Below are 25,815 nucleotides of genomic sequence, written 5' to 3'. Positions count from 1 at the left end.
ATTAGCATGGAGTCACTTGGAGAAAAGGGCCAAAGTAATGACCTTTGATCACCTCGAGTCTCCATCGATGAGCCTTTTTATCACCCATTCAGTATAGATTGTGATCTTCTACAACAAAAGCAGCCAGTCTGGGGAACTGCTGGCTATTTGCAAGGTTATTTTTGTGGTGGGTCCCACCAGAGCAGGTAATGGGACAGGTTCTGTTCCTCCAGGAGAAATGCTTAGGGTCGCTCTTTCATGTGGCTCGGAGACTTCAGCTGAGTGTGTGGCCTGGGCCGGGGGGTCACTACCTGGTACAGAGTTTGAGACTGTGGAGGGGGTCTCTGCTGCTGACATGGCTGCTTCTGGGGAGCGTGAACCGGAGGTTTAGGAAGCTCCTGATATTTCGAGTCGTCGCTCGATTGTCGAATTTTCATCGGTGTCTCTTCATCTGCAATTACAAAACCACCAAGTAATTAGTTTATGACTCAACATGAGTCATGTCACCAGTACAAACAAACAGAAGAGAATCCAGGCTGGTTACAGGAGGAGTCTGCAGGGCAGCCTGTGCCTGTCTCAGTTAAAGAAGCTGCTGAGATCTTTCCTAGGCCCTGTTCCTCTAATGGGGTCAAAGGTTTTCACTGCGCTGGGGGTCAGCGATAGCAGAGGGATCACACAGAAGCTAGTGCCTTTTAGTTATCTGGAGATTTTGGAAATAAACAGAATGGCAATAAGAAAAAATTAGTCAAAAAGGAATGTGGCATTGTTATTTATGGTGAACAGCTACTACCTGGGGAAGGAGACTCGGACACTGGCAAGCAGTCAAATGCTTGCATAGTTTAAATGGTCTGGCGTTGGGGACCCTGTTTATTTCAATGAAATAATAAAACCTGGATTTGCCATCTACTCCCAGACTACCCCAAGGCCCGTCTGTTGGCTGGTAGGGGTCACGGTGCTCATAGGGTATTTCAGTCAGTTCCATCCCCGCCTATCTCAGGGAGCCTGCTCTGCTGGGCAGCTACAACAGCTTACCAGCCAGGAGGAAATATGCCAAAGAGACTGAACTCCTCTCTCATCTTTGGAGGTGATCCATTGAATACAGGGTTGAGACACATCAGTAGGGGGCAGCGTAAAAAAAGTTTGCCCTGCCTCTGTCTGTGCTGTAACTGTTCTGCAGGTAGATAGAGGACTCCACACACAAGGGCAATCAATCTTGTACCTTTTAACCGTATTAAATGTACTTCACATAGATGAAATAGACTAATGGTCTTTGGCCATTATTACCATTTCTGAAAGGCCAGTGACCATGTATGATTTGATTTAGGGACTGAGTGACCCACTGTCTCAGAGACTGAACTGATCCTAAATGTGTTGTTGTGCAGTCTATATGGTTTTATAAAAACTTGATAAGTCAAAATAATGTAACTGGGATAGTTTTAGAGAAAATATGGTAATAAGTGAATATAACGTAACTGGGATATGCTTCATGCAAAAGGTCTCTTGTAAGGTATCATTACAAAGCTTATAATCTACTGAGTATGATCATCTGATTTGTATAAATGTACCACTCTTGTATCTAAAACTAGAAATCTAAAATGTAACTCTGAGGGCCTATTGTAATTATGTAAAGTGTGGGCCATTAATGATGGTTTGGAATCTTGATGACTCCCATTAACCAGGACCATTGTCTGCAGATGGTTGTGTTTACCTGTTAGTCTTCCTGTATATGTGTGTGGTGGCAAGTGGGCAATGAAGTCTTGCAGTAATATGTGATCATGTCACCTGAACTGGAATCCATCTTTAACCTGGTGCTTTTCCAGTGAGGGGGGGGGGGGGTGGAAACCCAGAGGGACAAAGGGTTCCCGCCTTATGCAAAAAGATATATAAAGGGGTGGAACAGAACAAAGGGGAGAGTGGAGCCATTATGAAGAATCCCCTAGCTATCACCTGAGCTGGAACAAGAGCTGTACCGGGGAAAGAATTGTGCCCAGGCCTGGAAGGTGTCCAGTGTGAGAAAAAACTTACTGAAGCATCTCTGAGGGTGAGATTATCTGTATTCAGTTTGATTAGGCATAGATTTGCGCATTTTATTTTATTTTGCTTGGTGACTTACTTTGTTCTGTCTGTTACTACTTGGAACCACTTAAATCCTACTGTCTGTATTTAATAAAATCACTTTTTATTTAGTAATTTACTCAGAGTATGTATTAATACCTGGGGGAGCGAACAACTGTGCATATCTCTCTATCAGTGTTATTGAGGGCGAACAATTTAAGAGTTTGCCCTGCATAAGCTTTATGCAGGGTAAAACGGATTTATTTGGGTTTAGACCCCATTGGGAGTTGGGCATCTGAGTGCTAAAGACAAGCACACTACTGTGAGCTGTTTTCAGGTAAACTTGCAGCTATGGGACAAGTGATTCAGACCCTGGGTCTGTGTCTGGAGCCAGACGGAAGTGTCTGGCTCAGCAAGACAGGGTGCTGGAGTCCTGAGCTGGCAGGGAAAACAGGAGCAGAGGTAGTCTTTGCACATTAGGTGGCAGCTCCCAAGGGGGTTTCTGTGATCCAACCCGTCACAGTGGCGTAGTCGCCAGGATCTGTGCACAGCTAATTGCTTTGAAATACTGGTAGTGATTTTAAGTAAGTTTTAAGTGTGGTGGCTGGAGAACAGACAAAGTAGTTACTGGTTTATTTTCTGTTTGCTTATTTCGGAAAAGGAAAGTAGGGACAAAAAAGAAAGCAAAATAAGTAAAAATAAAGATGAAAAGAAGCTAAAACTACACAAGTTTCAAATTGCCCAGAAAGACTAAACAATGGGTGCTGGAAATGTCTCTGTTAAGAAGCCCCTGAGCTGAGTGCATCTCAGTTTCAGTGAACTGCAGATGGGTGTGGCCCAACCTCTGTCTGTGCTGAAGCTGACTGGAGTGTCTAACCTAGCAAAACAGGAGTGGAGGGGTGCCTGTTCTGGCAGGAGGGGGTTCTCTGTGGTATCCCAGCTCATCAAGTGATGGTCTCAAGGGAAAACAAATAAAAATTGATGTACAATTTGCCTGAAAAAAGGCTGACCTGGAAAAAGAAAAGGCTGCCCACCAGCCTGGACTTAAGAAACAAAGCAAGTAAGACCCAGAAGCATAACCTGGCTGTAATGGAGTGGAAGAGGTGCACAAAAACATGTATCCTGGAGCTGGAAGTTGGGGTCCTGGTGACTGCTGTGGTGGGAACAAACCCCAAGGACTCTAGCTGGAAGCAAACCCAACCTGAGTGAAAGGGGTGGGATTTTGCTGGCCAGCGAAAGGTCCCTCATAGCTGGTAGCTGTGAGCCTACAGCTGGATCAGGGTCTCTTTCCCTTTTGGGGGACACAGGAGTGTCTGCCCCATAGGGGAGCCCAAAAACAAATTTTAGATATACTGCCTCTGCCATGGTCAGTGTCCAAGTCTCTGGCAGTAAGTTCAGGAGGAGGGTGTGACGTTGTACAGTCTATATGGTTTTATAAAAACTTGATAATAAGTGAATATAACGTAACTGGGATATGCTTCATGCAAAAGGTCTCTTGTAAGGTATCATTACAAAGCTTATAATCTACTGAGTATGATCATCTGATTTGTATAAATGTACCACTCTTGTATCTAAAACTAGAAATATAAAATGCAACTCTGAGGGCCTATTGTAATTATGTAAAGTGGGGGCCATTAATGATGGTTTGGAATCTTGATGACTCCCATTAACCAGGACCATTGTCTGCAGATGGTTGTGTTTACCTGTTAGTCTTCCTGTATATGTGTGTGGTGGCAAGTGGGCAATGAAGTCTTGCAGTGATATGTGATCATGTCACCTGAACTGGAATCCATCTTTAACCTGGTGCTTTTCCAGTGAGGGGGGGTGGAAACCCAGAGGGACAAAGGGTTCCCGCCTTATGCAAAAGATATATAAAGGGGTGGAACAGAACAAAGGGGAGAGGGGAGCCATCATGAAGAATCCCCTAACTCTCACCTGAGCTGGAACAAAAGCTGTACCAGGGGAAAGAATTGTGCCCAGGCCTGGAAGGTGTCCAGTCTGAGGGGGGAAAAAAAAAAAAAAAAAACCACTTACTGAAGCATCTCTGAGGGTGAGATTATCTGTATTCAGTTTGATTAGGCATAGATTTGCGCATTTTATTTTATTTTGCTTGGTGACTTACTTTGTTCTGTCTGTTACTACTTGGAACCACTTAAATCCTACTGTCTGTATTTAATAAAATCACTTTTTATTTAGTAATTTACTCAGTATGTATTAATACCTGGGGGAGCAAACAACTGTGCATATCTCTCTATCAGTGTTATAGAGGGCGAACAATTTAAGAGTTTGCCCTGCATAAGCTTTACGCAGGGTAAAACGGATTTATTTGGGTTTAGACCCCATTGGGAGTTGGGCATCTGAGTGCTAAAGACAAGCACACTACTGTGAGCTGTTTTCAGGTAAACTTGCAGCTTTGGGACAAGTGATTCAGACCCTGGGTCTGTGTCTGGAGCCAGACGGAAGTGTCTGGCTCAGCAAGACAGGGTGCTGGAGTCCTGAGCTGGCAGGGAAAACAGGAGCAGAGGTAGTCTTTGCACATTAGGTGGCAGCTCCCAAGGGGGTTTCTGTGATCCAACCCGTCACACTAAACTTCTATTGAACCATTCCAAAGGACCTAGTTACCTTGATGGTAACTAACACAGAGTTAAATGCACCTTAACACTCAGTGAGGACAGTGACAAGACAGTTTTAACATTGTGTCAATGGATCATAGGTAAATCTTTGGTTCCAGTAAGGTTACCCATGACCAGCTGGCAAGATGTTAAACACAACAGTCCCTGTCTACACTAACTGCTAGGGCACAAAGTTAATGAAACATGGTAACTAAAACAAACTGTTTGCCACAAGCTGGAAGTGGGCAATAGGGGATGGATCACTTGATGATTGCCTATTCTGTTCATCCTCTCTGGGGCACCTGGCATTGGCCACGGTCGGAAGACAGGATATTTGGCTAGATGGACCATTGGTCTGACCCAGTATGGTCGTTCTTAATGTTCATGACTCCTCAAGGTCATGTTCTAACATGTCTTAGTTTTCTAGCGAAGACAAGTGTAACAGGTCTGGAGTTTGGGTTTGGTTCAGATGACCAACCAAAAGTTCAGTTGCGGAACTGTCCAAACCTCTCAGGTCTGCAAAGTCGGACTGTATATATTCTAAGGAAAGGTTATTGGGAGATTTATGGTCCCCCCTGTTGCTGGTCAAGCCAATCACACCATGAAAACATCTCATGAGCATGTAGGACCTAGTTAAACCCTGTTCACCCTAATGATGTGATTTACCTATAATGATGATTTCATTGTTAATTATTTATAGCCAATACTTCTGTTATATTCTTGAATTCAATTTCTCTCATTACATACCTTTTCTTCTTTTTCTGTGACCACCAAAACTAAAACTCAGTCTAAATTTTCAAAAATGACCTCTATGTTCAGGTGCCCAAGTTGAGACACTTTAATGGGGCCTGATTTTTAGAGGATGAATAAACAACAACAAAACTGCTCTCTTATGCTCTGTACTTTCTGAAAATCTGGTCTCTTTACAGTGACTCAGGTTGTATAGCCAAAAAAATGGAGGCACCCCAAATCACTCTCTAGGAATACCTACTTTTCAAATGCAATTAGTGGTGTTGATTGCCTTTACGTACATAGAAGTTAATGAGAAAGTGTGTTGGTGAGATTCTCAAGCTTCTCTAGATGAAGGATGTTCAAATAATCATGGATGCTTCTCTGAGAAGCTTTTGGACGGTCTGTTCTCCCCTCACTGGTAAATAATAGTCCTTGAAAATAGCACTGTCTTGTTAAAAACTCCCATCAGAAACCAAGATTAAAACTGGCAATTGAAGTGTAGAATTGCAGTGTGACAAAACTCAGTTTTCTCTCTCTCACTATCTCTGAGCAGTTTGTGGAAAGAACTAGGAGATTTTAAGTGGTCATACAGCAACATGAAAGTTTCAGGTGCTTACCCTGTTCTTCATATCTTTCTGCTCTCTTCTTCCTGATACAGTAAATCAGCAGAGCCAAAAAGATGACAAAGACAACTGCACCTCCTGCAATGCTCCCGATGAGAACAATGTCCAGTGGCCCTAGCTCAGAGAGAAGAAGGAGGAGATGTCACAGGGAGAGAATAAAACTTCAAAGTCTGGAATTTGGTCCCAGTGATCTGGAGGATGTACACATGTGAAGCTTATGACATGGATAACGATGATGATATGAAAACCTTGTAGTTATATAGCATCTTTTGTCCCAGCATCTCAAAGCATTTTCACAAACAATAAATTAAGACTCATAACACCCCTCTGAGATAATGTTAAGTATTATTATCCCCATTTTACAAAGGGGGAAATTGAGGCACAAACAAGGTTAAACCACTAGCTTATGGTCACAGAAAACTTGGTGGGAAGGAGAATTTTTTCATGAAACAGAGTTATGAAATGTGTGTATGATGTGCTTTGTTTGATGAGAGTTCTCGGGAAAGTTTGAGGTAGAATTCACAGGAGTGCCAAGGAGTTTTACTTAAGAAACAATAGGTGTCAAACCTCAAAAGTCTTGTTCTAGATTGACACACAAAGATCTGAGTGCCCTTCTGGCCTTTTAAGGACTTTCGAAATGCTTTGATTGGGCAAAAGTAGGGCTCAGAGTCTGACAAAAAACAGACTTTTTCAGGAGCCGGAAATACTGTGAGAACAGCTTGTCTTGTGGTATTTCAGAGCTTGCTCTTCTAACCTTGGCTGAAACTCAAAACAAGTGCTACACAATAATTAACAATAGTGAAGAAACAGAAAAACTAACCAGCCGTGCTACCAGTGAGTGCGGGGGGGTGGTTCCCCCTGCCCCCCCCCCAGTCAATCCCCCCCTACGGAGGCATGGGACCAGCTCCCACCCCACCCCCACAGAGGCCTGGGGCCCCTTACCCCCCTCCCCCCATAGGGGGGGGGGGGCTGTGTAGGGCCCCAGAATAGCTAGGGATGGCCCTGGTGCTAGGCATTAATTATTATTATTGTTAATTTACACCCAGTGAGGACTGGCCCTGAGTGATGAGAGAATGAACTTCATGCAATAAGCTCCAAGTATTTAATATACACAAATGAATATGACAGTAAGAAACAGCAACTCTACACTGCCTTGTGGTGACTCCATCTTTGGATCACCCACCCCATGCTTGCTTATCAATTTAACAGGCTTATCCCTGGCTACCTTTGAGAACTGCTTCTTGATTCTTATATCTGCACTCATACTCTCTCGCTGTTTCAGGCTGCCATGACGCTGTCTAAAGTGGTGGTACAGCTAGGAGTGAAATTGGATGTGCCCCAACTTATGGTGGACGGTCAATGACCTGTCCCTGGGGCAAGTCTGGGGACTTGAGACAGAACTTCCCTACTCCTGCATAAGGAGGCAGGACAGGTCTTTGTGTATGTCAGTGGGGGATGGGGCTGAGGCAGTGCCCCCACCCTCAGATCACTGAGCAGGGGCAGGGGCTGGTCAGTGCAGAGGGAGCCATTGTGGTGCAGGGCACATCTCCTGGCAGTTGTCTCCAGCTCTGTGCCAGAGGGCATGCCATCTCGGGCAGCTGGAAGGACTTGGCCTCCCACTGCAGGTGGCTGCACTCAGGCAAGTGCTGGGGCAGCATCAGGTCCTGCATATAGCCAGGATGTAGCAGAAGAGGAAACCACTGCAGTTGCGGAAGAAGCCGCCTTGGCTGTCCTGGGGCAGCTGTCCCAGCTGCTGCTGGGAGAACATGCACCAGAGCAGTGAGTCTTGCACCGACACCACAGTTGCATGCCACATCTCACACACGCCTCCCCGCCACCGTTCAGCTTCCGCTCTCCAGGAAGGTGGATGAGCCTGGACCCGCTGTGGCAGCACCCCTGCCCCAGTTCCTGCTGACAGCGACACTCCGCCCCAGTTCAGTAACTGCCCAGCGCTGTCTGCCGGGGCCATCCCAGAGTGAGCCCACTGCAGCTGCAGAGAAGCCACCTCCTGCCCTTTATCCCGTAAGTGCCTGGGAGCAGCCTCCCCTTCTCCTGCAGGTGATGGGACGAGCCACCTCTCTCCCACTTTCACTAACCTCTGCTCTACACTGGTAGGGCCTCTTGCCGCTTCCGTCGCTCCAGGCACTGGCAGAGCTGCCACCTCTCAGACTCAGATCGGGCTGGGCCTGGTGCTAAGTGGGTGGGCCATGGCCCTGCCACTGGTCTGAAGGGGGCAGACAATCAATCACCCTTTCACTGCAGTGAGCCCCACACTGTAGGATCCTTTCCTCACCCCCTTTGAAAGCTGACTGGTTTTATTTATTTGCAGGTTTTCAGTGGCACTTCTCACTGCAGCATCTGGGGTAAAGGGGGGCGTGACCCTGAAAAGTTTGGGAGCCCTGATCTAGGATTATAAACTCACTGGGGTAGGGTCAATGGGCCAAACTCTCTGCTTGGGTAACTTCACTGAAGCCAAAGGAGTTAATTCTGTAGAGAATTTGACTCCATATCTTCAACCGTATACTATACAGCATGTCATGCAGAGTCACTGGGCAACGGATATTAAATAGTATCTAACACTGGTCTACAATTTGAGAAGTCATCTGCTCCAGAGATAAAATGTGCTATTTATTATGTATTTTGATGTGCTGAATTCAAATATGACAATTAAAACAACTGTTTGGCTACTGTTTCTAAGATATTTAAGTTTTTACATTTTATGTCTATGTATATTGTGTAGATAGAGTTTTAATCATAAATTGAAAACCTAGGTCTTTTCATGTGTTTATGGTTGCTTTACATGATAATATTTCACCTGTCCCATTTATGTAACACTTTAAAAATCAGCAAAAGGGTTCTATAAATAAAATATTATAAAAAAAAGGCAAAAAACTATTATGTACATAGTTTAGTCCTATTCAGTGTCTACTCGGCGCTTCTTGGCTTGTCTCTTGTATTCATTAAATGGAGCATCTCTTGTCACTGTCCAGCAATAGTCTGCAAGCATTGATGGGCTCCATTTGCCCTGATAGCGTTTCTCCATTGTTGCAATGTCCTGGTGAAATCGCTCGCCGTGCTCGTCGCTCACTGCTCTGCAGTTCGGTGGAAAAAAAATCTAGATGAGGAGTGCAAAAAAATGTATCTTTAGTGACATGTTGCAACCAAGGCTTTAGTATGCCTTGAGGAGGTTTTCCACCAACAACCTGTAGTTGTCTGCCTTGTTGTTTCCAAGAAAATTTATTGCCACTAACTGGAAGGCTTTCCATGCCTGCTTTTCCTTGCCACGCAGTGCATGGTCAAATGCATCATCTCGAAGAAGTTCACGAATCTGAGGATTAACAAAGACACCTTCCTTTATCTTAGCTTCACTTAACCTTGGGAATTTTCCACGGAGGTACTTGAAAGCTGCTTGTGTTTTGTCAATGGCCTTGACAAAGTTCTTCATCAGACCCAGCTTGATGTGTAAGGGTGGTAACAAAATCTTCCTTGATTCAACAAGTGGTGGATGCTGAACACTTTTCTTCCCAGGCTCCAATGACTGTCGGAGTGGCCAATCTTTCTTGATATAGTGGGAATCTCTTGCACGACTATCCCATTCACAGAGAAAACAGCAGTACTTTGTGTATCCAGTCTGCAGACCAAGCAAGAGAGCAACAACCTTCAAATGGCCACAAAGCTGCTACTGATGTTGGTCATAGTTTATGCACCTCAAAAGTTGTTTCATGTTGTCCTAGGTTTCCTTCATATGGACTGCATGACCAACTGGAATTGATGGCAAAACATTGCCATTATGCAATAAAACAGCTTTAAGACTCGTCTTCGATGAATCAATGAACAGTCTCCACTCATCTGGATCGTGAACGATGTTGAGGGCTGCCATCACATCGATGTTGTTGGAGGCTACAAGATCACCTTCCATGAAGAAGAATGGGACAAGATCCTTTTGACGGTCACGGAACATGGAAACCCTAACATCACCTGCCAGGAGATTCCACTGCTGTAGTCTGGAGCCCAACAGCTCTGCCTTACTCTTGGGTAGTTCCAAATCCCTGACAAGGTCATTCAGTTCGCCTTGTGTTATGAGGTGTGGTTCAGAGGAGGAGGATGGGAGAAAATGTGGGTCCTGTGACATTGATGGTTCAGGACCAGAAGTTTCATCCTCTTCCTCGTCTGACTCAAGTGAGAATGATTCTGGTGCATCAGGCACCGGCAGTCCTTCTCCGTGGGGTACTGGGTGTATAGCTAATGGAATGTTTGGATAATGCACAGTCCACTTTTTTCTTTTGACACACCTTTCCCAACTGGAGGCACCATGCAGAAGTAACAATTGCTGGTATGATCTGTTGGCTCTCTCCAAATCATTGGCACTGCAAAAGGCATAGATTTCCTTTTCCTGTTCAACCACTGGCGAAGATTTGTTGCACAAGTGTTGCAGCATATGTGTGGGGCCCACCTCTTGTCCTGATCTCCAATTTTGCAGCCAAAATAAAGGTGATAGGCTTTCTTAACCATGGTGGTTATACTGCGCTTTTGTGATGCAAAAGTCACTTCACCACAAACATAGCAGAAGTTATCTGCACTGTTCACACAAGTACGAGGCATCTCTGCTCACTTTGGCTAAACAGAAATGTGTCCCTTTGCAAAATCAAACACTGACAAATAAGAGCACGACACTGTATGATTTCTAGAGCGGATATAGGGCAATTTGTTCAGCAGAGTGATGTAAGCTTCGTTATGATTGCATCATCCATGACTTCTAGGAATAACATGATGCAATTCATATCATGTATGACGCAATACCAGCTTCAGATTGCATCATTCATTGTTTTGCCTAAAAAGCAAGTACTGTCCAAACCCAATCATAGATTTATTCATAGATCCAGTCAAAGATGTATTTGAGTCATTTCTGGTTTAAATTGAGATCCCTTCCCTTTATAACTCACTTATCCTCTGCCATTCCCAAGTCAAGGGTCGTATATACTGACCCAATAGCATATCTTGAAAACTAGAGCCAATCAACAATTTTAAGCATCATTTTCGTTCTCAGTGACCCAGAAGTAGTAAAGTTTGACTACATTTATTTCAGAAGCATTTTGGCTGTAGAGCAGTGTAATCTAATAGATTTAACCTTTGGGATCTCTAATTTAGATTATATGATTCTTTTGGAATAGCTGTAAATGCCCAGTTCTGCTGCTGGTAAAACTACGGGGGTAAAGCCTGCAGCACAGTTCCTGTTGTAATAAGTATGTAGGTTTCTACCACCTGATTGTCAATTTTACTTATGTTACTGTTAAACTGCTTGGTGTCTGAAGGTGCCAGATGCCCAGATTAACAGGTCAAAGGGAACATGTGAGAGTTAATTGCATAAATGGAGATTCCTAGACTATAAAGCCAGCAGGGACCATTGTGATCATCTAGTCCAACTTCCTGAATAACACAGGCCACAGGACTTCACCGCAGGTGGGAAGCCACCAAAGCTGTTCAGATATTACTTTTAAAAGACTAAAAATAACACATAGGTAATAAAATTTAGTTTTTAAACCATTTTTCTATTGACACTGTAGATTATTAAAAGTGAAAGCATTTTGGAGATCTGATTAATTTTTCATTCGTTGACTTCTTGCATTTCACCCAAGTTGGACAATTAAAGAAAAGACTGGTCAGTTTCAGGTGTGTTTCACTGACTGCACACTAGCCTAGCACTGCTGGGCTTGCCTCCCCAACACTGCAGTACACTGTTTCAATTCAAACAAAGAAAAACAAAATTTCCAGTGACTTTTTCCCCACTCTAAAGTTTCATGAAAACATTTCTATGATTAGCAAATTTTATAAAACCTTTTTCCTTTAAGAAAATCTACACCTGAGGCCTAGCCTACTTGATTGCTCATTTAAGCTGATCAGCTCCTAAAAGTTTCACAGCTAATTTCCCAAAAGCTCACTGCAAAGGAAGCCCATGCTTTATATGCACATGTTAAACAGCACAATCATGACATCCAGGTTTTTAATCAAAAGAATCCATCTGCCAATGTGGCACCACTGACTTCTTAGATACAAAGGGTGGAAAAGATCAAGACTTCCTTGCATCTAATTCTCCTATCACTTGGGGCATGTCTACACTTGAAACACTACAGCGGCAGAGCTCCACCACCACAGTAGCGTTTCAGCGTAGGCACTACCTATGCTGAAGGGAAAGGTTCTCCCATCGGCATGGGTAGGTAGGTCGATGGGAGAATTCTTCTGTCAACCTAGCGCTGTGTACGGTGGGGGTTAAATCCTCTGAGTGACATAGCTGGGGCAACCTAACTGTTTAAAAATGAGATTGACCTAAATATGTTGCTCGGGGTCATGAAAAGTTTTGTGACTTGAGCACCGTAGTTAAGTCGACCTAACCCCCAGTGTAGACACGTCTAGGTCGATGGAAGAATTCTTTTGTCAACCTCACTACTGCCTCTCAGAGAGGTGGATTACATATAGTGATGGAAAAACTCGTCTGTCACTGTAGAAAACATCTACACCATGACACTACAGTGGCACAGTTGCAGCGCTACAGCTATGCCACTGTAGCGCCTGTAATGTAGGCACAGCCTTACACTGCTGTAAATCAAGAGCAATTCCACTGAAGTCAATGAAGCCACATAGGTGTACCGTGTAAATCTGGATTAAGAGAGAGGAAAATCAGGCCCATTCTTGGGAAATGTAGGGTGTTAATGGACGTCCTGACCAATTTTCAACTTGGGTAATTTTATTCTACCCAACTAAAATGACCCCTGACGTTGCACTGCACAGATCATTACAATGGATACTGTTGGTGCTGTAGAAATAATGAAGAAGAACAGCTGGGGGAAAAAAGGGTTTTGTTTTTTGCTTCCTGCTGTGTAGCGCTGTATAAAACCTACTGCATGTCAATTCCCTCAGTTATTTTATTGGGCTGACACTGGTTTTAGAATCAGCACCCTGGAGACAGCTGCACATGTGTAACTCTTTGTGGGCTGTGTTTAGGTAACCTTTTTGCAATATAGACTTTGTACCTGAACATTTGATTTCCTGATCAGTAGTTTTCTTGCTAACGTCATTTTTAACTTCACATTGGAACTTTGCAGTATGGCTTTTGGCCTTGTGTTGATCAGTCTTCCATATGCCATTTGCATCTGTTGGCTGTCCTGCAAAGAGTGTCTTGTTATTTTGAAGCAAACGTAAAGCAGGTTTGTTCTTCTGTTTCACCTCACATGTCACCGTTATGGACTTTTGTGAACACGTCCATTTGATTTCTGGTTTAGAGACCATTTCTGAAAGAATAGAAGAGGCAATCAGTCTGTGAAGATTTCTAATTTTAAAAAGTTCATTGTTAGAACAGGCAAGATCCACAGAATGATACAAAGGAACCTGGAGGGATTTTAGAGGCATGGGCAGAACATAACAAAATGATCCTGTGAAAGGATGTGGGGCAAATTAATCTGAAACACAGATATTCAGTGAGAGAGAAAGTGGGAAAGTAGCAATGCTTGAAAAAATAAAGGGGAGAGCGAACAGCAAATTAGACCTGAGGGGGGATGGGATGTGGCAAAAACAAAGAAAAGGCCAGCTCAACACTGGTCTGCATATTTGTTTTTTTATGAAAAGTTTAACACCCTTATGACTCATTGTCACTTTCCTCACTGTTCCCTCCCTGCAGAGCTGTAGAGTGTTTTTTCTTGAGATAACATTTCATTGTTTATTTACAGAGAGAGGATCCCAGTCCCTTCGTCCTATGCTGTTTTGAAACGTAGTGGGCCAGATCACTCTAGCTCAGGCTATGTCTACACTGCGCACCTTACAATGGCGGCCGCTGCCGTCGTGCTGTTGTACCGTGCGCTGTGTAGCTGCTCTCCAGGCGACAAAATAAAACCACCCCCAATGAGGGGTGGTAGCTTCAGTGCTGGGAGAGCAGCTCCAGCTGACGAAGTGCTGTCCACACCAGTGCTTTTTGTTGTTAAAACGTTTGCCATTGGAGGAGTGGGGGGTGTTCACACCCTTGAGCCACAACAGTTTTAACGACGTTAATTAAGTGCCAGTATCGACAGAGCCTCAGTAGACTGCTGCTCAGGAGCCACAAGTGGCTCCTTAATGTGTCTCCTGCAGCTCTTTGCAGCACAGGATATTAAAACACTGATTTCAAATCTAAGTTATTAACCAATCAGGATGCTTTTACTGTGTTATTAACCAATTAAGTTATCAACTTGCACTACCTTATTTGCTGTGAGAATACTACATACTATATTATATATACACACACTAAATATTTCCCATCATACTGTTTGAATATGAACAGTACTATAGTAAATGAAACAAGGAATTCACACTACTGTGGCTCTTTTGGGTAATGTTGATCGCTAATTTGGCTCCTGAACCACTGAGGTCTGAAGATCACTGCTCTAGTTCATGGAGAACCCCCTCAGGCATGGCTGAAGGGAGGAGCAAACTACCAGTTTCCCCCTGCAAAATTTTTGCTGCATCATCCCATCTGGTAGGAGGAGTTAGGGGATCCTGCAGACTTGGGAGACTGCAAACCCTCCCAACAACTCTGCTCTCAGGGGTCCATGGACACAGGAACTCTATTCCATCCATACAGAGCCTGGAGTCAACTTGCAGGCTCCACTAACCACCTCCCTCTCTGTTTCCGGAGCAGAGTTGGCACTAGCTGAGATGGCTGCTCATTAGCAACCAGGGAGAGGACCCAGAGCTGTATCTATATTACCTTGCTCAAAGATGTAACACTTCCCGCCTAGATCTGTGTGTGGAAAACTGAGCTCAGAGCAGGGGGAAGAGCCAAGGAGAGCAAATCATCAACTGCTGCTCTATCTCCACCCACAAATACCTCATACTACGCAGGCTCTCAGACAAAGGTGGTTGGTTGGCCCATAGGGAGACCACAGTATTTCCTCTCTTCCATACAGGAGGCCATCAGTCCAATGTAAGCAAATACACATTGCAGATACTATGGGAGAGAAGCTATGCTATGCAGGGAGGACTTACACGAAGGCTTTACATCGTAGAGCAAAGAGACAAATAGTCTCCTTCTATGCAGCTCTGGCATGATTGCATCTGCAACTTTGCATTCAGCGTTGGGCACTAGAAAGTCTGGAAAAGCTAGGTCAGTAAAAATGATAATAATAAATAAATACATCCCTGTCTGCCATAGCTATGATGGCATAAGTGTATAGCCCAGGTCTTCGCCACATTGCTTAACGCATGGCTGGAACGTGTTCAGATACGACAGTGATGACTGCAGTAGAAGAACATAGACTAGACTAGACAAGACATTGTCTTAGCACCACAGAGGCAGTGAAGCTATGAATAAGCTGGTTTCGGTTTCCTATTATGCAGTGAATTGGTAATGGAGCTCCCCTTGCGGAATCTCTATTACTGGCAATGGTACATGAGCCAGAAAGAGCCCACCCTGACTCTGAGTCCAGGTTGTCGTTGCAGGCACATCAGTTGCGGGGGCGGGGGGGGAGGAGGAGGGAGAGGAGAAGCAACTTTTTACTTTTACACTGAGCAAATCAGTCATTGCAAAAAGCCTGGAAACCCTCAATGCTAGTTTACACTCAGTCATTTTTCAGAGTACTTCACTTCAACTATAACACTAACTATTGAGCAAACACTGTAATCCATCTATTGAATACAGTGTATGTGCAAAGTATGGCCCTGGTCCTGCTAACACTGAAGCAATTGCTCAGGGCTGGATAAACACTATTCATAGATTTTAGGGCCAAAAGGGACCATAGTGATCATCTAGTCTGACCTCCTGTATAAATAGAATTTCACCCAGTAATTTCTGCATCAAGCCCATAAATTCTGTTTGAGCGAGCACATACACCGCTACCTCGATATAACGTGACCCGATATAACACGAATTTGGATATAATGCAGTAAAGCAATGCTCCGGGGGGGCAGGGCTGCGCACTCCAGTGGATCAAAGCAAGTTCAATATAATGCAGTTTCACCTATAACGCGGTAAGATTTTTTGGCTCCCAAGGACAGCGTTATATCGGGGTAGAGGTGTATTTCAGAAAGACATCCAGTCTTGAAACATTCTAGACACTATGGACAGATGCCTAGGGTCCTGATTTCTAGATTCACATGATGATGCCAAAAACTAAGCTTTTACTTTTAAAAAATAATTATGTTCTCTATCTGACCCTAATGGCCATCATATCACTGCACCTCACATCACTAATGGATTTTATCCTCCCGACACTCCTAAGAGCTACATCCCCATTTCACAGTTGGGAAACTGAGGCACAGGGTAGATTAAGTCACTTGACCAAGGTCACACAGGAAGCCAGTGGCTGAGCTAGAAATTCTACCCCAATCCAATGCCTTAACCTGTAAACCTTGAAAAACATGACCCAAGTATAACAGGTTTCAGAATGGTGGCCGTGTTAGTCTGGATCAGCAAAAACAACAAGGAGTCTTTGTGGCACATTAGAGACTAACAAATTTATTTGGGCATAAGCTTTCGTGGGCTAGAACCCACTTCATCAGTATAACAGATATACTGATGCCTCCCTGAGTCAGCAGGCAGCCTGTAACAATAGCTCAGAGAGGTGTTGATTTGAGAGTGGTCACCCCTTCGGGGCTTTGCTAGGGCAGTCGCAGCAGGTGTCCACACACAATTTGAGAGGGTGGATCTCCCCACCAGAGAGTTTGGTCATTCATGCTGTCAAAGATGTCTGAGTTGACACTGGTCACCTCCATCTAAATAGCAATTATCCCGATAAAGAAAAACTTTTAAAACATTAAAGATATCTGTATTTTTTTCCTTCAGCTTATAAGTCAAGTTAGTAGAAAATCAGGAATGAATGTCATAATTTTTTAAAATTCTGCTCATGTTTCTTTTCTTTAAAATTTTGTAAATGTCATCAAAAGCTTGACATTCAGAAAATTCCAATCAGCTGTAATAATTGGTCAATAAACAAGGGGGGGGGGAAATTCCAAACAGTTCCCCCTTTTTTTTTTTTAAATTCAAAATTTTGTCAGAATTTCTAAATACAAAAAAATTCAAACCAGCGCTGCTTATACGGGATGGAACAGGTGAACAGGAGACCCAGTTAATTACAAATAAATAGGGGGCCAGTTACTGAATCATTTACTAATTGTCAGGCTTCAAATGCAGCAGTTCAACATTAATGCAGGATGTAAACATGCAAGCAAGCTGGTAGGCTCAAAAGCAAGTCATGAGAACCAAGTACTGTCGAAGGAAAATCTTCATGTTACAGAAATTTGTGCAAGATCTCAGGCTTTTTTCAGCAGCCTCCTGTTTTAGGAGACCGCCTAAGTATTCCAAATGTACAGAGCACAGTTCTGCTCCACATCACACTGGTCAAACCACCTAAAGGTACCAGTTCCTTGAATGGCTGCTTAAGAAAGGTTTCACTGTCTGTTGTGAAATCAGGGCTTGAACTGGGCAGCAGCATGTGTACCAGCACTCTCCTGAGCTGTCTTTTTAGGCTTCAAAATGTGTGTCTTATGGAGAAGAACACAAGCTTAAGGAGCCTAGCGGAGCCCAGGGGTATATTTGAACCCCAGTTAGGGGAGCCGAGCCCAGCAGAGTGTGCAAACCGTTTAAACATCTCCACAATCCATCGTAAATGGCATCTCATTTTGATGTCTCAAGTGGGTTATTAATTTGTGGGAGGAGCTTGGAAGGGTCCTACCACCATTTCCCCCCCCCCAAGTTAGACCCCAGCCTCCCAAATATATATATGTGTGTGTGTGTGTATACACACACACACACACACACACACACACTAGGGGTTCTGGATATTTTGAGTGGCAAAAAAAGGCTCAGTGTGACCTGAGATAACATCTTTCATTCTTCATCGATACCGGTGCAGGTCTGTTTGCTCGACAGATTTCATGGCTGATGTGAGAGAAGAAATCAGACAGCAGAGGGACTAAGCAACAGGAATAGAGAGAAAGAAGGGAACAGGGAGACTCACCTGGCAAGAGAGGAAAAGGAGGAACCCACCCAGGAACAGAGAAAGGGAATAGATGCAGAAGAGCAAACCCTTCAATGAAAAGGAGCCCACGCGGCAAAGTTAGAGACCACAAGGAAACGGGATGGAGACCCATTCAGCAGAAGAAGAGAAAGGTAACAAGGGGGCTCACCCAGCTATGGTGGGAGGGACATGGAAGGTGACTCACCCTGAACGCTCAGAATAAAGTTCTTCTCCACTTCCAGCCTTCCCGTGCCACTGTACACACTCACTTTGTAATTTCCACTGTCCTCTTCCACCAGGCGGTCTATTTTCAGGGTTCCATTGGGGAACAGCTCATACTTTTTCCCATCCTTGTAATATTTCACGTCAGAACCTTTGCCTTTCGTGAGGCGTAATGAATTTTTGAACCATGTTACTTCCTGTTGGTTTTCCACTTTGAAGCCAGTAATGTTCAAGAAAACAGAACCATCCCGAATACCATATTCCGTATCGGTTTCGTTTGCAGACGCTTCAAACAGGGGAAGAACAATACAGCCTGATTAGTGTCTGTCCAAAGCGTCTATGGATGAGCATTAACAGTAGACACTGCAGCATTAAATAACTTGGTCACAAAGTTAAACGCCCCATTTTTCCCTTATTTCCCAAACCACTCCTCGTTAATAAGGGTGGGCATTTATATAGCTGCATTCATCTCAGGCCCTCAAAGCAACTCCCGAACATTAGTTAGTTAAGCCTCCCAACACCCCCATTTTAATTCTGAACACAGAAGTTATGGGCCAAATTTTCAGAAGTGCCCTTCGGGGTGCCTTGGTTTCGGAGGTGGTCATTTTAAGACCCCTTGGGCTGGTTTTCAAAGGTGCTGAGCACCTGCAGCTCCAAGTCAATAAGGCTTGTGAGCGCACATTTCCTCTGCAAATCAGGCTGTGTTGTATGTGCCTCAAGATGGGCACCCGCAACTGAGGCAGCCAAAATTACTCAAAACACTTCTGACGATTCAAACCTGTGGCCAAAATTTTCAAGTGACCAGTGATTTTGAGTGCCTCAATTTAAACTTGAGACAGGTTAAAGCCCAGCTGCTCTGTGATTTCTGAAAAATCAGCCTCCTTTAATGTGTCTCGAGTTGAACTCTGAAAATCCTTAGTCCCTCTTCAAAATCTTGGTCTAAGTAACTTCCCTGAGGTCACATAGTGAGGCCTGATCTACACTGGGGCGGGGGGGGGGGGGGGGGGGGGAAATCGATCTAAGATACGCAACTTCAGCTACAAGAATAGCGTAGCTGAAGTCAACATATCTTAGAATCACTTTCCCGCGCCGCGAGGATGTGAAGTTCGACGGCTGCCGCTCCCCCGTCGACTCCGCTTCCGCCTCTCGCCATGGTGGAATTCTGGAGTTGACGGCAGAGCGATCAGGGATTGGATTTATTGCATCTACACTAGACACGATAAATCGATCCCTGATAGACGTACCCTGAGTGAGTGAGTGAGTGACAGAGGTGGGAGTCAGACCCAGAGGTCCTGTCTCCCACGCTGCTGTGACCTCAGGATACACTCCCTCCCTCCAAGAGCTCTATTTCAGGGGTACTATCACCTGATAAACACAGGCCCAAAGGCAGGTTTTTCCCTCTTTTCAGGTCATCTTTGACTTCAGTTCCCTTTGTGCAAAACGGATAATACCCAGTTCACAAGGGTGCTACTGCAAGTGGTTGTTCAGCACTTGAAGATGTTAGGTGTCACATAAGGGCTAAATATTGGTATTAAGAAAGGTAAAGGCTGTTTAGCCTTATTCATGTTGTTCTTATAAAGAAACATTCATCTTCCCATGGTATGTTCTGTCACAAGATCTCATGCCCATTTATCTCAAACTGAATCTAAATCTAAAAGTCACAGCTTCTGCATACTGAATAGTAATAGCAGATTGGGTTTTTAGAGCACAGATTTTGCCTGAAGGTGACTTCAAATGAGAAACTGACTCCACACAAACATTTGTGTAGATTCATAGTCTGTACTGCATAAGCAAGTTGATAAATATTGAAACTATCACAGGTTAAATACATGCTTGTAAGTGTTGCCGGCACAGAGGGCCCGAGGGGGGCAACAGCGGAGTTCGTTGCCCGGTGTGCTTCGCGCCAATGAACACACCAGGGTGGAGAAGCAGACAAAGTTTATTCAAGAGCTCTGAATAGGCACTAGGAGACCAGCATGTCTCAAATCAAGCACCCTGATACAAGCAGTTTTTCCCTTTTTATCCTTCCCTTCCTCCCCCCCTTCCTTCCCTACCTTCCCCCCCCCCCCCCCCCCCGTAGCAGTTACATTAAACGACCTTGGCTGTGTAGCTTGTTCGTAATGTTCCCTTCTGCAAGTTATTTTGTCCTTCAGCTAGAAGCATGTAGGTTCCCCTTATCACTACCGCTTTCCAGCTGCTGGCTTGTGAGGTTAGTAAAGTTTAACATGGAGGGGCTTTGGTTCACTTTGGCCTAGAGTGGGGGGGGGGCTTCGACTCTCGTGGTCTTCCACCCCCCCGAGTTACCTAGGGTGATGCCTAGTGACACCAACATAAGTTTCAAATAAAATTCATTAACAGCAAAACTTTCATTCAGAACCAGGGATTATTCAATCTTCCATTTATTAAATTAATTCCCCTCCAATCTACAGGATAAAGCTGTACTGGTAGCATGGTGAGCTACGGAGCTACGCTGAATTTTTTTTTATTTTATTTTTTATAAAAACACAGTGTAAGTTCTTTTCCCCATAGAGAGAAACTAGGTTTATGAATCTTTTATTATAATATATCATCATTTATAATAAAAGTTATTATGTCTAGGATATGATAAAATACATCATAGGAGGAAAACTGAAAATTAATTGCTGCTTTGTGGAATAGTAATATTGAAGTCAAATAAAAAAATAGAAATTCATGTTTATGCAGCAAAATAATTTTTAGAGAAATCTGAGAGGGACAGCCCATTAGAGCCTAAGAGAGGATGAAGAGTTTCATGTAGGGTGACCAGATGTCCCGATTTTATAGGGACAGTCCTGATATTTGGGGCTTTGTCTTATATAGGCCCCTATTCCCCCTCAGCGCCGTCCTGATTTTTCACACTTTCTGGTGACCCTAGTTTCATGCAATGCATCCGCCAGCCCAAAGGGAAGCTATTATTGAGCTATCAAGTTTCTTAAAAAAGCATTCGGCATTTCTAATGGAACATTCTGAAATCACTCACTCTTGGAAGTAACTATTTTAATAATATTCAGTCTCCCAATAAGTGTTAACAGGAGCACCAACACCCTTTGTAAAACCTGCAGCATCTTTGACAAAGAAAAAGAATGTAATTCAGATACTTGTTACTCTTCAGAATTACTCCCAGATATTTAGCGTTATTATTACTCATTATTAGTTATATTTTGCATATGTAGATGAGGGAAAGTTGATCAAAATCCTGAGGAAGGAAAGCTCAATAGTATTCCAATTGACAGACAATCCTGATAGGTCTTTAAAAGTTTGCTTGGTCTCCCAAATCAGTGGAGCAGAAGTCTGAGCATACCAAACAAACCAAACATTTGTTTATAGACAATGAAACAATATTTTTGATAGTGCCAATTGAAATACTCTGCAAAGGATAGTGATCAGAATTTAGCTGCAGTCACAAAGAGGATGGGATGGGATGGGATGACTCATGTGCAGTGAACTAAAAGGAGCTGCACTTATAGTACTTTACCCATCTGAGAAAAGAAGCATTTTAAACAAATAGAACCAGTCAAGGAAATCAAGAGTCTGTTTTAAGTCCATAGTAAGAATATATTCCTTATTTATCTAGTCCTTGTACAGTACATAGAAAACGTTAAATAGCCATCATAAATGATCTACTGTTGGATTTATTACTGTCATTCATGAATAGTTCTTGGGTACTGAATCCACTACTACTTGTTCTAATCTATAAACCACAATCGCAACTAAATTTTTAGATCAAAGTTGTAAAAAATAATTGCTATAACTATAAATAATACCAATATGTATGCACCTAATGTAACTTACAACCTAGATGGACCCCACCCTACCATATGATCGTTTGTATTTATCACCCTTTCTGTTAATATTCCTGTGCAAAAAAATACTTGCACTGTCAACAGTTCTGTTTTCCTTTACTAAAATGTTTGTTACTAGAAAAGATGATGCACAGTGAAGTCGCTCTTGAATAGGGTTACAAAAAAAATGCAACAACAGCTTCATTGACGGCAGTAGGAAAAACTCCATGCTGGCATTTACCTATATTAATACATGTCAGATAAAGGATTGTTAACTTGAAGCTAAAATCATTTACAAAGTATTATTATAAATATTATAATAGCAAGCTCAGGTCGTGGGTTCCCCCGTACTGAAAGCTAAATAAAATAATAATAGCCAAGTGATCTTACAGCACTTTGCAAAAGAAGGTAGATATCATTATCTCCATTTTACCAATGGGAAAAGTGAGGCAACGTGCTTAACAATGAGGGCTTGATCCTACAAAGAGTTGAGCACTCTGCCCCCAACTGCAAAGCATTTGAGTACATGCTTCAATCTAAGCACGTGAATAGTTCTTTTGAAGTCAGTGGGACTACTCCCATGCTTAAAGTGAAGCATGTATTTAAGCGCTCTGCCTGGACGGAGGACAGAGTGCTGATAACTTTGCAGGATCAAGCCCTAAGAGTTTTAGGGTGAAATCCTGGCTCTATTGAAGTCAGTGGCCAAGGATCAGGGCCAGGAATTTATCCTAAAGATCCCATTGCTAGTTTCCCAAATATCTGCTCTTCTCAGATTCATAGGGCTAGCTACAGATGAAAGGGCTGTAGAACACTCTTTAAATGATTTATTTATTTGCACTGTACTTGCTGTAGCAATAGCGATAATTCTCCTAGAGACAAGTGGCCAAATTCATCTCTGATTTTAGTAGAGTTAAACCAGGGAAGAATATAGCCCATGATATTTAAGTAAGATCCAAGAATTTTACCAGGTCATCCATCCTGCCCCAAGCTTTCCTATTTAGCTTTAAGTAGAAGATTTGTGGCAGAGACAAATTACATTTGTCACATGTAATTGTGCTTACACATTTCTATATTAAAAGCACTATAAAAGGAATAATTTAAAACAGTGGTAATAACTTGCTCCTCAACTATAACTGAGTCATGGGGCAGGCTTAAAATGTGCAGTGTGGACACCACCCCAAATTATCATAACTAGGTGAAACCCTGGGATAGTGCAGTTATAGGTCCCACCTTGAAAATTATAGCCCTGTTGGAACTGGGTCACTGAGTCAATTATCATTGTGGCATAGATGGGCCTAATCAGCACCCTGTTAAGATATCCATCACCCTTATCTGGGTACAAGAAGCGGGTGTTAACAATCTACCACCGTTTTAAATACTTTCAGTGCCATTTTAAGCAAAGCCAGCCTGAAAGAGCAAACAGCCGGTGCAAACTCACCTTTTACACAGGCGAATAAAACCACCAGGCACTTGGCTAGAAAGATCCCTCTAAAGTTCATTTTCAAAATCATAGCTGCAAACTGCCCCGCTGGGAAGAAAGCTCCTGGCCAGGGAGATGAAGTTCTACGATGATCAGCAGCCTTTCGCTGCAGCAGCTGTGGGCTAGGCACGGGCGGGAAGGGGGCGGGGCGGGCTCCGCCCTTCCATGCTGCGCGGGGCTCTGGCGGCAGCAGGCCCGGACTCTTTTAAATCGCCGGGCACCGGGGCAGCCGCCCCATTTGCCCCCGCCCATGGGGGAACAGGGGCTGGGTTTCTATGATTAGCAGATAATGCCTCAGCAGCAGGCGGCGTTGAGGAGCCTGTTAGACTTTTCCTTTATCTCTGATCCTTCATTGTCTAAGGCGGAGCTTTATCCAACTGGGCTGCCGTTCTCTGCAGCTGGCTGCCCTGATGAAGTTGTAATGAGGAAGGTTTCCATGCTGCTCGACCCAGGCTGTTTTCTACTAATTGTCACTCAGAGAAGCCCATCCCCCTATTGGGCCATCAGGGATGCATTGCCTTTACTGGTATCATCCAGGGTAGGGAGTAAAGTTAGCAACTGTGCACCAGGGGAAGAGAATTAAGTTTCATGGTACATAACTATAATGAAATCAGCTTTAGGGAGAGGTTACTTTCTGGACTCTATAGAGAATTCCAAGACCATTTAGCCTGGCTGGGTCATGAGGATTCAGCTGAGCTTTTGCTGGGAATGCATCAGGGCCCGGATCTGGGCCTAGATCAGGTGAGATAAAATGTAGGTGCTTTCTGCTGTATTGAGGTAGTGGACTTATTCCTCTTTAAATAACCTTGATCAATATTTATTCAAGAAACTTCCTGACTCTCTACTAGTTGCATCATATATCAATCTGAGCAGAATTGTATATTAAACAAAAAGAATGCGTGACATGGAAAAGAACAATCTGATATTGATTCACATGTGGTGTAGGCATCCAAAAAACTCACAGGGAGACCTCATCTGCTTCTATACTTCACTGCAAATCACTTTGAATGGTGGAGAGAGAGAAAACGTTAACAACTTCTTTGAAACATTCTCATCAGGAACATTGGTAGTTTCTTTGTTTGTTTGTTTTTCCCTGCCTCCCAGTTCATCCCAATCTGCTTTTATATGTCACATTCTTTCAGTGCTTAAGTAACGCAGAAACCGGCTTCCAATTGAAAGTTAATGGGCTGCAGGCTCCTAAGTCACTTAGGTGCTTTTTATAAATGACTAAAATTTTCAAAAGTAACAGAATGACATTAATACTCTCTTCCCCTGTAAGGTAAACTTGGCTGGGTTTGCATATGCATTTGTTTGTTTTTTATGTAGTATTTATTCTGAATACCATTCTGATCACCTGCTTGTTTCTTTTTATTTTCCTGAGGGTAAGGATTAAATCTCTCCGTAAATATGTGAAGAATAGAAACCAAATATGTGAAGAAGAAGAAACCAACAACAATTAGTTTCAATTTCTATGAGCATAAAACAAAACAAGGTGCCTGTTATATCCACAGTTATGCTAGCTTTTCAAAACTGATTTCTATTGGGGGGGAGGGAAAGGGAGAAAGCAAAGACTTTGAATATGATGAAAATTAAAAAGAGTTCAATGTTAGATCTTAGGAAAAGCATGTGCAGTATTGGACACCTAGAATGCACAGTGTCTTTTCTGCATTGACATATTGGCAAATTAGGATAGATTTTGACTACAGAAATATTAACTTTTCAGTACTAAACATTCTGAATTGCTTGCAAGCAATTCAATATGCTATTTGTTTTATTTTGCATTTTAGAATGATGCATTTTTAATTTCCTGTAAGGAGATTCTTTTAACATAATAAGAACTATCTCACACATTCTGAGATTGAGTGGTACAGCTGGGTGAATATTGCAAGAAAAGTGTGTGGCTATGTTTAATTTTTTTAACAAATTTGCTTTGAATCTGTTCTCCTTTTTGTGTGTGCTTACTTTTTGAGAATATACTTGTTAATGAGTCTATGGGCAGCAATGTTGGAAGGAAGGGGCAAATGTTAAGCAAACATTGAAAAAAAAATTCCCCCCAGAAAGTGAATTTTGAATCCACAAAAGTATTCTGACTGGAAAACACTCTCAGCCAATCATTGAACAAAAATATAACATAGTGTTGGTATCAACTCGAAATGGATCAACATTTCTGAATATCAAATACTTGCTACAATCTGTCCATAATAATCCGCAGACCAAGAATTATTTCCAGAAATTATTCAGCAAATGTGGCTAACAAATGCATTGATATTTGTATTATGTCTGCTCTCAAAGGTTCCAGAGAGACAAGATGGGTGAGTTAATATCACAAAG

The 25,815-nt window shown here is 43.1% G+C and overlaps 1 pseudogene; it reads right to left on the bottom strand.

Moving 5' to 3' along the window:
• Nucleotides 1-221: 221 nt before the first annotated feature.
• On the bottom strand, nucleotides 222-23,651 carry LOC135895686 (T-cell surface antigen CD2-like; annotated as a pseudogene).
• Nucleotides 23,652-25,815: the final 2,164 nt, after the last annotated feature.

The sequence above is a fragment of the Emys orbicularis genome, chromosome 1, assembly GCF_028017835.1.
Source record: "Emys orbicularis isolate rEmyOrb1 chromosome 1, rEmyOrb1.hap1, whole genome shotgun sequence".
NCBI classification, from domain to species: domain Eukaryota; kingdom Metazoa; phylum Chordata; order Testudines; family Emydidae; genus Emys; species Emys orbicularis.
Note: the sequence above shows the minus strand (reverse complement) of the source record. Positions and strands in the feature narration are given on the sequence as shown.